The sequence below is a fragment of the Rattus norvegicus genome, chromosome 11 (genome assembly GCF_036323735.1).
Source record: "Rattus norvegicus strain BN/NHsdMcwi chromosome 11, GRCr8, whole genome shotgun sequence".
In the NCBI taxonomy this organism is placed as follows: Eukaryota; Metazoa; Chordata; class Mammalia; order Rodentia; family Muridae; genus Rattus; species Rattus norvegicus.
The window spans coordinates 42,728,813-42,742,981 of NC_086029.1; the positions used below are offsets into that span (position 1 = coordinate 42,728,813).

General features: G+C 47.3%; 1 protein-coding gene across 4 annotated transcripts in view; it reads right to left on the minus strand.

Moving 5' to 3' along the window:
• Tiam1 (TIAM Rac1 associated GEF 1) overlaps positions 1-14,169 on the minus strand; it is a 348,754-nt gene that overhangs the window by 211,286 nt on the left and 123,299 nt on the right. Inside the window, exon 1 of one of the 4 annotated variants that reach the window (XM_039088434.2) lies at positions 4,259-10,795. The exons of the other annotated variants lie outside the window; for them this stretch is intronic. The gene's annotated coding sequence lies outside the window, so the exon portion shown is untranslated. Of the gene's footprint in view, positions 1-4,258; positions 10,796-14,169 lie in introns of those variants that run through there. 4 annotated transcript variants of the gene reach the window in all.

Sequence of the window (14,169 nt, forward strand, 5' to 3'; positions counted from 1 at the left end):
TTTGAAAACTGGATATTTAATCACAAAGAGAGTCAATATAACTGTTCATGTTACCTTTAATGATATAACATAACATATCAGGGAATGGGGTGGTGCAATTCATTCCATGGAGCGATTCTAAACAATCCAATATGTGTGTGTATGTGTGTGTGTCTGTCTGTCTGTCTGTGTGTGTCTGTGTGTGTGTGTTTTCAGTGTGCATGTATACACTGTACATGTATCTACATGTGTGCACAGTGTATGAGCTTATGCATGTACATGTGTGTATGTGTGCACACACGACTACATGTATACATATGTGTGTACACGTGGGCGTGAATGCAGCGACTAAGAGTGAATACAGCAAGTACTGGCCCCATGCTGGCAATCCTTGCAGTGAGTGAAAGGCCATCAGAGTTCCTATGGACCCTATTATATTATTCACTTGGCTGATAACTGTTTGAAATTATCCATAATATAAGAGCTTTAAAAAATAAAAACATAGTATGTTTAAGAAATAGTGTGGTTTGCACACCCAGAAAATGCCTCCGGTGGTCTGTGGGTGTGTGGCCTGCAGACATATTTTGTTTGGACGGTGGATTGTTTAAACATGTTATTTCCTTTTTCATCCAACATTTAAAAATAAGGCTTCACATAAAAAATTAGGATTTCCGACTTGTCTTGAAAACTGAGAAAGATCTGGAGGCTCTGGGCCATTGCAACATGCCCTGGAGCAGTGCCCGGGGCTGGCTTTTCAATCCTGGCATCCACCGACCTCTGCTGCCTCCCTAGACAGTCACCGCTGTCGTCTGGCACCCACTGTACAGGGTGTCCAGAGCAGGAACTCTGAGCTTACACCAGGGCCAAAGTCTCCAGAATTAACATGTTCCCTGTCAGCCCCAGTGACCGGACCAGTCACCACAAGTTCCTGCCAACAGCTCTGGTGCAAGCATGTGTGAGCCTCAGTTGATATTACACAGAGAGAGCCCTGATTGGAAACATATGCGAGGGTTTAACACAGCGCAGAAGCGACCCTTGGGCTTCTGTTGTGTATCTGGCTTAGGGCCTCCCGCCCACTGTGCCGATTTTATTTCCTTATCATTCGGGCTCAGGGCTGGCTCCTATCTGGTGCCACGACTCCCAGAATGCAAAGGCAGGAAGGGGCTGAGCTTTCGTTGAGCATCTCCCTCTCCCTTTACAAGTCAGGCCAAGGGACGCTGAGAAGCTTGTCCAGTTTCCCAAGTCTTTCAAGGAGTCCCTGGAAGAAGTCGTGGGAGGAGTCTGTGATGTGAGACAGAGCACCCACATGCAGGGGGTTACAATTTGCTCCTGGGTGTGTTTAGTGTCTTCAAATTATCTTTCTAGGGGTAAAGAGATGGTGCAGTGGTTAAGAACATGTAGGGGCTCTCCCAGAAGACCTGAGTTTGATTTATAATAACCCTGCCCCAGGGCTCTCAATAGACTTTGACTCCAGCTCCAGGAGTTAATTCAACCAGGCCTCTTCTGGTCTCTGCAGGTCCATGTTTTCACATTATACACACACACACACACACACACACACACACACACACACACACACACACTAAATCTTCAAAAACTTATTTTCTTAGCCAGGGGCTAGAAGCATATGTACTTAATCCCAGCACTCAGGAGGCAGAAGTAAGTGGATCTATGTGAGTTCGAAGATGAGCTGTTTATGCAGTGAGTTCCAGAGCAGCCAGAGCTACATAGGAGAAACCTATGCTTTGTCTCAAAAACAAAAACAAATTGTTCTTCTTGTATGACAAGGGCAGCGATCCTTCAGACTGAGACAAGCTTTCGACCAGGGTGAGAACTGGGGCTTGAGGCACAGGTTTGGGTATTTCGCAGTCTACGTGCCACGGCAGTTACAAGGTCGCCTACAACTTTGCCACTGTCCCTCACCTGTACCAAGGTGAGGCCAGGTAAGACCTCTGGACATTCAGGCTTCTCAGGTTCCTTCAGTCCCGGGCTCTCCATGTCAGCTTAGATCACCCATGCAGCTGACTCAAAGGCAGTCAGTCCTCAGGGTTCAAGAACGGCCGCCATATTTGTCAGTCCTTCTACAGAACTCGCTCTTCCCAAAGTGAGTTCACGTGGACAGCAATAGGCTACCCTTCAATTTTAATTCACTGGATGGCAGACACATTCACTGGGCTATTGTTCTGCCTCAGGGGGCACTTCTCCCAACCTTTCCCATCATTTCGAGAATTTCTCAGGTTAGTAAGTACTAACTCCCATTAACACTAGCCCTGCCTTTGATCCCAGCACTAGGGAGGCAGAGGCAAGTGGATCTTTGTGAGTTGGGGGGAGGGAGCAGCCTGGTCTACAAAGAGTTCCAGGGTAGCCTGGGCTATCACACAGAGAAACCCTGAACAAAACAAAATAAAACAAAACGAGACGGAGGCAGACACAACTGACTTTGTCAAAGAGCTCTGAGGCCACCATGGCAATGACTTAGCTTGGGTTTCACTTTCCTGGCTTGAGGGAGGTTTGTTTTTTTGGACCAGTGGTCAGAGGCTGCATCCCATTGACCTCATAAATGCATGAGTTGTGACTTACAAATGCTTTCCGAACTGCAGCCCCAGAAGAAGCAAGAAGACGGTAGACCCTCTGGTGACCACCTGTAGCCAATCTCCATTTAGCCAGAATGTGACTCCAGGGTCAGGGCAGAAACCTGAACTGACCACGACCATGACCATGACCGGAAGGGTTGAAGGAGGGAAGGGGTGGTGGCCCATGAGAACTTTGGCGGCTGGAGATGCCGGGAGCCCAGAGGACAGAAGACAAAAACTTACAGTCTCAAAATACCTCAAGCGAACGCTTTTGAGCACCTCTTATGTGGCAGTGCTGCACAAGGTACCGAGGGTTTATAAGAGCAGAGGAGAGTCAGAGGAAGCAGAGAGAAGCAGGACACCTTAGAGAATGTCTTTGCTTTGAAAGAGTGGGGATACGGAGACTGAAGTGGCCACCTCCTGTAGCCAGGCAGGACTTCCAGAGAAAGGAGGGGGACATCAATCCACCCACAAACCCTCCTGCCCAAAATCTGTCCTGCCTACAAGAAGTGCAGGGACAAGGATGGAGGAGACTGGGGGGACAGCCAACAGTGACTGCCCCAAGTGAGACCCACCCCGTGGGAGAGCCAACCCCGACGCTATTGATGGCACTCTCGCTGTGCCTGCACACGGGAGCCCAGCACAACTGGCCTCTGAGAGGCTTCATCCAGCAGTGGATGGAAACATGCAGAGACCCACATCCAAACCCCTACACATCTGTAGCACACGTGCGGCTTGGTCTCCATGTGGGTTCCCTAACAAGCTGAGCAGGGGCTGTCTCAGCCTCCGTCCCCTGCCATTGGATCCCCTACCCCACTGCCTGGCTGGGCCTCAGTGGGAAAGGATGTGCCTAGTCTTGCTGGGACCAGACATCCCAGGGTGAGGATATCTAAGTACCCATGTGCAGGGGCAATGGTGGGAGGGGTCTGTTATGGTGGGGCTGGGACGGAGGGGGCTGTGATCAGGACGTATTAGGGAAAAAATCAAATAATATTAAAAAGAAAGTGTGGTCAAGACAGGAACAGTACTAACGGCATTTGGGAAGATACTGCCTGATGTGGTATCAGCTGGGTTGAAGGAGCTAGAGAAACATAATTTAAATGATTAAATTTAGCCGCTCGTCTACATTAAAAACATTTGCTTCTGTCTTTCAGATGGAGGTCTTTCCTTTGGCCCCACGACCCATGTGGTTACTGTCCCTTTGTGGCACCCTCAGGTCGTCATCATCAACACCAGCTTTCTCTGTTACCCTCAAGCTGGCCAAAGTCACCAGACGTCCCCACTGCCTTCTCCTCCTCAATACCTAGACAACACCTGAAGCATCAGTCACACGCCCACAAGCGGCAAAGCGTTTTCTCTTAAATTCAGTCCCAGGAACAGAAAAGTCTGCCCGAGTTTCACGTCCGGTGTGGCCAATGTATGGCGAGATGGAGAAAACCAACACAAGGGATAGAATCAATCCACCCATCGCATGCCACAGGCAGGGGCAACAACACCTCAAACACAGAGTGCTGGAGCAAAGAAAGACGCGAATCGGCCAGCAGGTGGACTGTGGGGTTTAGATAAATAATGCCCCAGAGGGTCATTTGTTAAAGACTTAGTCTCTTGGCCCATGTTACCGTTGGGAAGCAGTGAAACTTTTAAGAGGAGGAAGCCACTTTATCAGAAACATCAACTCCTCCCACCCCCAAACTAGCTTCCTTTACCACATCGTATGCCTCAAAGCAGCTCAGTCGAACAACCATGGTCTGAGATCCACAAGCCGGGAGCCGCCTCCTTATGACGGGTTTATCCCTGAGAAGGTGTTACAGCAACAGCAAGAAGAGGAGCGGCAATCGGGAGATGAGATCTCCAGCATCTCTGGATCCCTCCCTCCATTTGGGCCACTTGTGCTCCACGGTCTCTCAGCCCACTTTGTTCACCACACTTCACAAGTGACACATGGACCATTCCGCACATGTCCATCTAGCTGGGTGTCTCTCTCTCCCTTTACGACACTGTTGCCATGTGAGGGAGATTAGCGCTGCCACAGATGCATTCTATTCCAGGTCTCGGAGCCCGAGTCTGATTCTCCTCTAGCTGCTCTGAATGTGACAGTGGAGGAAGAGATGGGCAGGAAGGGCTGTGCAATCTGGGCCACCTCCGGTCTCACTGGTGCCTGCTCCGTCTGCCCGTGCCCATCCACCGCCCCTGTTCTCCTGCTGAGAGTCAGGAAGGAGAGCATCCTGCCCTCAGCAGGGAGAACACTTCCCAAAGCAATGTGAGGCAAGATTCGGTTCCAAGAAACTGGAACCACAAATTCATACAACCTCGAGAATTTAAAATTACAGACAACTGAAGGTTCAGAAGTGAGCTGACCAAAGAAAAATAGGCATCGATTATTCCTGTGGTCATGTGACCATTTTAAGTAAATTTGCACTCCTTTCTAAAGAAAAGGGAAAGCTCTCTTCATAGCCATTGAGAATGGAATTTGGCCCAGGTTTAAAGATCTCCCTGACTCTAGCTTTTGTTTTGTAGAATACCTGCTCTCAATTTCCTTAGTCAAAATACACAGCAGGAACCCGTGTGCACACTCACACACGTGTGCAGACACGTGTGAATATTTGCACACCATCTTCAATGCACCTAGCCATATCTGACCATGACAGCAATCACTGAGAGAACGCCCCTCAGGCTCCTGAGTTTGTTTGCCATGCTCTGCAAACTCAGGCCACGGGCCTCTCTTTCTCTCTAAACTTCACATTTCCACGGGAAAGGTCACGCAGTGTTTAAGGGAAACTCCTGATTATGCACACTAATTAAGGCAAACATTGGCGCAGATGCATGTTTGGCACAAGACTTCCTTAATTGCATTTTGCTTAGGCTACCATCAGAATTAGTTATCCCACCCCCACCCCAAAATACACAAACAACTTAGGGGGAGGAGACATCATCCAAAAGCTCTCTGGGAAATGAGAGCTGACTGAAATGCAAAGTAGGCATGAAAGAATACAGAGAGACGATCCCCCCCATACTCTGAGAACCATTTATACAAAAACAATGAAAATGCAAACTGAACACATTGACGTCACAAACATCACGCATCAGGCTGACTGACACCATGCTCAACTGGCAGTAAAAGACAGAGAGAAATCCAGACTCTCCTGGAAAAACAGCAGTGTGCCTCCAGTCCGAGAAGCATCAAGTTCCAGGCAATTGCTTACATGGTTTCTAGGAGGGTTACAACATGAATGTCACTTAGCCCCTCTCCAAAACATGCTGAAATTTAATCCCCACCATGTGGCATTAAAAGCTAGAACAACCATGGTGTTCACAGGTGCTCTTGTGGGAGCATGCACATGTGAGTACCGTATGTATGTTTGTGTGCCTGTGAGGCCCAGGGCTGATGTTGGGTCTCATCCTCAGTCACTCTTCTTCCTTATTCTGTAAGGCAAGGTCTCTTAATCAAACCCAGAGCTTGCCAATGTCCCCCTCTTAACAGACCACTTGCTGTTTATTTAAATCAACCGATTCCATCTTCCAAGGCTGGAATTACAAATGACCAAGACTTGACATTTGCAAGAGTTTTGGAGGATCTGAACTCCAAACTTTGATCCTCACTTTGTGTGACAGGTTCTCAACGACTGAGCCATCTCCCTACCATCCACCCCAGGCCAGAGGAAGGGCAGCTTCATGATGCCCTGCGGTACCTGAGACCTCTGCCAGCAAGAAAGATGTCACCCAAAGCATCCCTGGTGCTGGACCTCTAGAATCTCTTCTTGAAACCTTAGTCTATGCCACTGACTTATTAGCAACAGAAACTGACAACCACAAAGAAAGGAAAACACTTAGGTGAGTTTACAAGATGCCACTCAAACTCCCATGACTGAAAGCAGCTCTCTCGTGCCGCATGAACCTTTCACACACAACAAAGAGGGCAGCCTTGCCTTCCCTTTACTCTTCCCTCAGTCACTACAGCCTGTCAGGGCTTCCTCCCACCATTTTGGATACTTTCCACTTTCTCAGAGTCCTCCTTAAAATGCTAGCCATGTCGCAGGACATCTGTTCTATGATTTAGACAGCCTACTGAACATCTGTTGGGACCAGGCCACCAAGCTGATCTTAACCTGCAGGTGGGTTCATTCACTGACAGTAACCACGGCATCCATCCGCTAACCCCATACTGAAAAGTCAACTTTCTCAAATTCTTTCTTCCTCTCAAACTCTATAGGCATTCCATTCCTGTGTCTCCACGAGCATGTAAGGAGCTTCTGCCTCCCCTGCTCAGCCGGTAAGGGGGTTAGCATTGAGCCGAAGACCTCGCACTCTCCCATCCAGATGTAGAACGCCAGATGTGGAACTTCATTTCAGAAACAGTCAGTGGCCATGATTTCGACAGAGGAATAAGAAAAAGATAGGTAAACACAGTAGGGATACAAATGGCAGATTAACAGAAGGAAGACAGGTAAGAAAGCCTGCCGGAGCTCAGGAACTTGGTGGCTTTGTCACATAGAATAGACCTTGGCAGGGTCATAATTATCTGTGATGTCTAGGAAGCACCCGTGCCTTTGTAAAAAGTTAACAACACTACCCAATCACTGGGGGCTCGTGAAGTCATGCGTCTAGGAGGAGAGTCGACGCCCAGCTCTCTGAGCAGAACACCACCATAAGCATTCACTCCTATACCTGCGGACAAGTGGACTCCTAACTTGCCCATTGAGGAAACTTCTCTTTGCAACAGAGACCATTACTTACGTCACAACGGATCCAAGTGAAGGGTTGTGGACAGGAGGCTTAGGGGATGCTGCAGAAGAGGGGGGCAGGAAGATTATAAGAGCAGGAGGACCGCAGAGTCTGCTGTGAGATTATGCCTCCTAGTGATGTCAGAAGCCACAGCCATAAAGTCTCAGCAACAATGTGGCCGAAACACGAGCTGATTGAGGACAACAGCAACAGGAGTACTAATGTAGACAGTGTAGACAGGAAGCGTGCTAATGTAGACAGGGAAAGCCCACATGGACTCAAGCCTACACAAAGAACTACAGGCAACTAACGGACGCCGAGAGGGGAAGAGATAGTCTCCTTCAAGGAGGAGTAACATTGTACAGACTGAACAGGCTCAACTTAAAATACCTGTCTATATGTGTGCAACACAAATTAATGGGAAAAGGAGAACATGAACTTGACAGAGAGCGAGGAGGAGTACAAGGAAAGTTCAGGAGGATGGGGGAAGTGATGTCACTGTATTATAATCTCAAAACCAAAAGGAGAGGACACTAAAAATCAACAAGAGTAAAAAGAGGAGGGGACCATGACACCCTCCTTGGGTTGGTTGATCTTGGGTTGGTTTATGTTGTTTTCAAATGGGAATTCTATCTAACAGAAGAGCCATATGGGAGGCTGAAGAGGTGGCTCAGAAGTTAACAGAACCTCCTCTCCTGCTCTTACTGAGGACTTGATTCAGTTCTCAGCACCTGTCAGGGACTCGCCACTGTCTCCAACTCCAGTTCCAGGGGATCCAACGTCCTCTTCTACCTCCTCAAGCACCGCGTTCATGAGCATAAACACGCACACATACACAAAATATAGAATCGAGCCGTTCACTCGGACACGATAGAGTAATCAATCTATCCATCAGTGGTAATGTCTTACTGTGGTCTGGCTTGCCTAAACCTAGCCCCTATGTATTCCATGAAGGTTGTCTGCCTATATGTACGTTGTCTTGTTTGAGACAGGAACTCTCTATGTAGCCCAGAGCAATGTCACTCAAAGCAATCCTTTTTACCTCAACGTCCCAAGTGTTAGGATTATAGATATTTTATTATCTCAGCCTTCAGGCCTTTCTCTTACCTCAGTGAGATTCCTTGACTCTCCAACCCCAGTCTTCCTCTCACTCAGGAGGGCGCTGCTCAAGTAGGCACGGGGAGAACTTTATTCTTAAACTACAATGCTGTGCTCTTAGCCAAAAAATAAAAAATAATACAAGGCTATAACTTGGGTAAATTGATGATTACTGTGCAATTTGAGAGGCCAAAGTGATGATGATGATGATGATGATGATGATGATGATGATGATGATGATGATGATGATGGAGGAAAACATCAATGCCAACTCCAGTACGTGTTCAACACCTTACTCCGGAAAGTAAGCACAGACCCGTACTCAGAAGTAAGGTTCACGTAAAAAGATGTGTAACACTAATCGCTAAGGAGACAGTCACATCTGCTGTACTGGTTACAATAAACATGACAGATACATAATCACAAAGACACGAGAATCATCACACAACGCCAGCAGAAATACAAAATGACACCTCCGCTTTGGAAAACACGCCAAAACTCCTCAAAAGTAGCGCTGGAAGAACTTTGTTCTTAAAGCATGCACAAACACACACACAAATCATACAAGATTTAGGACAGGACCCACCAATTCCACACCAGGGTACATAACAAGCACAAAGAAATGCATCTTCAGAAGATTATCATGGCAGTAGCAATCTGAACAGCCTGAAGGAGACATAACCCCGCCACCATGGGCTGGATACAGACGACGCTCACTGCCTGGTGCTCCCCCACACATCCGGTCCATGGAGGAGTGAAATACTGATGCTCGCCACAGTCCAGCTGTGCGCAGCGTGGTATGGGACAGAAAGCAGTAGCAAAGACTGCATCCCCCTTTTAAATGTCCAGCAGAGTCACTCCAGAGGGACACTCAGTGGGGCAACAGGTTGTAGGGAAGACTTCACGCGGCAAGAAAAATGTCTGGTAACGGTTTGGTTCTAAAACTGGCTGTGAGGATTATGACGAAACTCTAAGGAGTGCTGAGACGTTATGTATATGAGCTGCAGGTCAACAAAGCATTGAACAAAGTCAACCAGAGGACAAGGAACCTATTACTGGTGACAATATAAACAAATTAACAACCCGGTATGTCTAGTTCATTAAAATGTGGCTCAAATCCCAAAACTAACACACAGAATTTTCACAAAATACTCTTTGCAGCTAATTCAATACGAGTACACCAGCTGGTTAGAGGCGAGGGGCTTCAAATTCAGAGTGAAAGTTGAGTCCCACCCCGTCGCTTGCGAGATGAATGACCCTGGATGGTGCTAAGCTTCTATAAGCCTCAGCTTCCCTACCTGAGAGATTAAGGAAAATAATAAGGACTCTCAAGTGGTTGTTACCAAAAAATAAGTGAGGTAACACCTGTGAGCCTAACTGCATAAGGTAACCGCTATGGGCAGTCAAGTCAAAGCTATCTCGGAAGAGCACGCGAATGCAGCTCCACCCACGTGCAACTCTGGGGAGCGACACGCGTGACGAAGTCAGTTCCCTCTGCCAGCCCATACCGGTCCAGATGCTCTCTACTACAATGACGGGTTCAATGCCCTTAGAAAAGACAAGAGGGATGGTCTGCCTCAACCATGGGAGGAGACGAAGAAAATGAAGTCTTCACACCAATGAGAGAGCACGATCAGCCATCCGGTGCCCTGATCTCAGACCTCATGTTCTGCCAAACTGTTAAAAAGTAAAAAACCCCACAAAGCCACTCTCTGTGCCCCCCATTCGACAGCGTTTCTTTATATCACCTTGGAATGAACTAAGACAAGAACCAGTCATGGTGGGAGGACATGCGTGCGGGTGGACACATTTCAACTGGGTCACGGGGAATGCGTGAAGTAAGGAAAGGAGAAGAACCTCTTCAGTGAGAAGTGTTGCACAAACCCAGACCTGTAAAGCTAGGGGCCTCAGCACTCCACAGTGTCCTGTGCATCTGGACTAAGGACCCTTAGGTAACAAGGAAGCCACTGCCAACACCACAAGGGACAAAATCACAGCTTCTGAGATTAACACAGCAGGCACACAGGGAACAAACAGTACAGACGTTAACCGCGCAGGTCCCAAGAGAAAATACACAAACTCTCCAGATTCAGCATTTTGGGGCCAACAGCAGGGAAGAGCAGAAAACAAAGGATATCCCTCTGACGGGTCATATGAGGAAACTCAAGCACATCCAAAGAGTGGACTTGAACTACCTGGCTTTCTTTCTTCTTTTCAAAGTTATAAAGTAAAACAAAAAGTTTCTCAGCCACTTGGTGATATTCTAAATGCACATATAAAAGACAAGGTCTTCGCCATTAAAGAAAAAAGCACAGTGAATACAGTAAATACTGATACTAGCAAAACTAGAATGCCAGCATTCAGGTGACAGGAAGGAGAATCAAAATTCAAAAGTAGCATGGGTAGGTACAGATATAGATATATACATATAGATATATTTGCACTGTATTATGAATATCTTTTTTTTTTTTGGTTCTTTTTTTCGGAGCTGGGGACCAAACCCAGGGCCTTGCGCTTCCTAGGTAAGCGCTCTACCACTGAGCTAAATCCCCAGCCCCATGAATATCTTTTAAAAGTACAAAACATGGCCACCATTTTGATAAACTCAAAACGATTCAAGTCTGGCTCATTCCCTCTCGCAATCCAAACAGTGGTTCTCCAAGGGCCATGAGCCACTAAGCAGTACCAGGACAGTGCAAAACAGCATCTGGTAAACACCTACTGTGCTCAATCCTAGGTTACATGTCACACACCAGAACCTCAAAAGTTCATAGGACGGATCCTGTCCTAATACATCCATCCGCAAACATTCTGTGGTTCCTTCACCCCATCTTGCAAATATGCTCCAAATGGGTCATAACAGATCCCCCATCTGACACTGGCCTTGTCCACCATCACCTCACCCTATCCCGCCGTGCAGGTTGTCATTTGCAAGGACAGTCCCAGTGTGGCTCAGAACCGAGGAGAGATCCTATAGCTAAGCATGGTCTGCAAGCATCTTCCAAACCCATAACCACCACAGGGCCGCACCCCACGCACACAGCCATGCGAGTGAGGAGGTCTGAGGAACAGAGAGAGATGTATTGAGGGCACCTGCTCTTGTTAGGAGCAGCTACATTTGCTATTATTTTCCGCCTTCCAGAAAGAAAACCTGGAATGGAAATCAGAATGACTTTCCAAGGTTGTGTCACAAATATCCGAGTCAAATATCTAGGCCAGCGCACAGGTTTCCTGAGCTGACAGCTGATCCTGTCGGTTAGGACCTGCTGTTTAAAATGATCGTGCTCCCAACAATATCCAAACATCCAAATATTTATCACCCGAGGGGCAGCGCAAATGCCAGCGTCTTAGCAGGGCAAGTGAAGGCCGGTGTAACTCACTCGGGGCCACCCGTCCTGTGGTGACACAAGTGTGAGATACTCCGCCTGTGTCCCACACAGCACTGGGGACACAGACGTTCAAATCGAATGAATGAACACAAAAGAATAGGAAGTGCACAACACACGAACAGGCTTCATGATGCGAAATGAATGGCATGAATGCATCATTAAATATTTTTCTATTAAAAAAAAAAGACACCCGGAAGGAAGTGCCTAATTTTTTTTTTTTTTCGGAGCTGGGGACCGAACCTAGGGCCTTGTGCTGGCTAGGCAAGCGCTCTACCGCTGAGCTAAATCCCCAACCCCCTAATTTTTTTTAATAATTCTCTGAACTCTTTCATACTTCAGAGAAAGCAACCTGAGTTTGCTTTCAATGTCAAAACTAGAGTCACGGCATTCCGCTGTAAGTCCCACAAACGGACCAATGAACCTAAGAAAGCAGCATGGGCAAAATGCCCACAGGACTGTGGGAAGAGTCAGCGTGTTTCAGTGGTGTGCGGGAACCATGTTCTATGTTCTCATTATGACTTTTAATGCAAAATGATGTGTTCAGAGCCTATCAAGTAACATTAGGACCAGATAACATGTATGCACATACTACACACACACACACACACACACACACACAAACTCCACATACATACACTGTCTCTCTCTCTCTCACACACACACACACACCATACACACTACATATACACTCACACACACCACACACCACACACCCACTCTCAAGCACACTCACCACACACACTACATACACACAGCATACACACACCACACACATGCTACACACTACACATACCCCCCACAATTTCTCACACATACACACCATATACACACAGCACACACACAGTCACACTCACACACACACACACACACACACACACACACACACACACACACCATTACATAAACATGGCGGGTCTCCTGAGAAGGGAGATACAAGAAGCAGGCAAGAGACCAGCAGGGAGGATGTGGTGCCAGCCTCGCTGACAGTGAACCCACCTTGACGGTTATTTGTGTAACTGCCTATGCTTTTCACGCCTCAAGTTTTCCACACTGAAAACGAATTAGAGCTGCACGTTTGAGCTCGTGTGAGAGAAATAGTCTGGGCAACTGGAAACCAAGAAATGCCAGAGGAGGCAGGGACTCTAGCTCAGAAGGAGAGCAGCCTGGGGCACGGAAGGACCCGGGTTCCAAACCCATCGCGGAAGAAAGCAAGCTGCTAGCCCAGCATCACCTTTGTTATGGTGACACTCAAGTCACATGAATCTAGGGTAAAGGTTGCCAGTGGCATCCAGCTCCAGCTGAGCTAAGACACAGAAACTTGGATCATGTCCCCGAATTCACGTGTGCAGTTTTCTTGTTTGGGTTTTGTTTGTGTTGTTGTTGTTGTTGTTGAGAGAACTCTTCTGTAAATGGTCATAGGCAATACTGCAGGCTCTTCAAACCATGCAGTCTGGGTCTGGTCTCAGCTCCGATAACAAAACACAGTAAAATCCACCGTAAACAAGGCACGAGTGGGTGTGGTTGTGCCAATAAAACTTTATTCACGCACACAGAAAATTAAATTTCCTAACAATTTCCAATGACTCTCCACTGGACCTGTTATATATAACCTGTTGTTATATATAACCTAAGGTAATTTCACATTCAAAATTCCGCTCAGCTCCTGGAAAAGGAAAAAGTGAAAAAGGCAGCAGAATCAAGCACCAGGTACGCATAGTGCTGCCAGCCTGGCTTTATAGACAGGAGCCAAGCGATCGACTGGCCAAGCATCCCATCTGTGGATGCTGCTCTTAAATTCCTTCTTTCTAATCTCCGGAGAGAATGGCTTTAAGCAGTAGGCAATGACAGTCTGCCCTACTTCGTGAGAACAAGCTTCATTTGTCTATTCTAGCACCGGCCTTCTTGTACATAAATCAGATGCTTACGCATATACTTAGAGCTACAGAGGTCAGGACTCCACTCTTGAGTTTGGGGTTTTCATTCTGCACTCTGACACAAGCTGTGTCCAACATGACGAATTTATTCCATTACAATTAATAATCTGGTGTCTCTCTGGCCCTAGAACACACTGCTTCCTGCAGACTCCTCGAGGTAGACGCACTCTTTATGTCTTCCTCCAGGAGAGATTGGAGACATGTCCTAGAGCAAGCGTGAGGGACCGTGTGAGGCCCTCACTACCCTGTATTATGGACACACGGCTTTTACCTCTAATTAAGTAACTAATGGTGTAAAAAAAAAAACACAAAACAAAACAAAAAAAAAAGCTTTTAAAAGAATTTTGTTTGTTTTGAAACAGGGTCTCTCTGTCTGTCTTGGGACTCACTCTGTTGACCCGGCTGGCTGGCCGTTAAGTCACAGAGATCCACCTACCTCTGCCTCCGGGGTTCTAGGATTAAAGGCGTGACCGA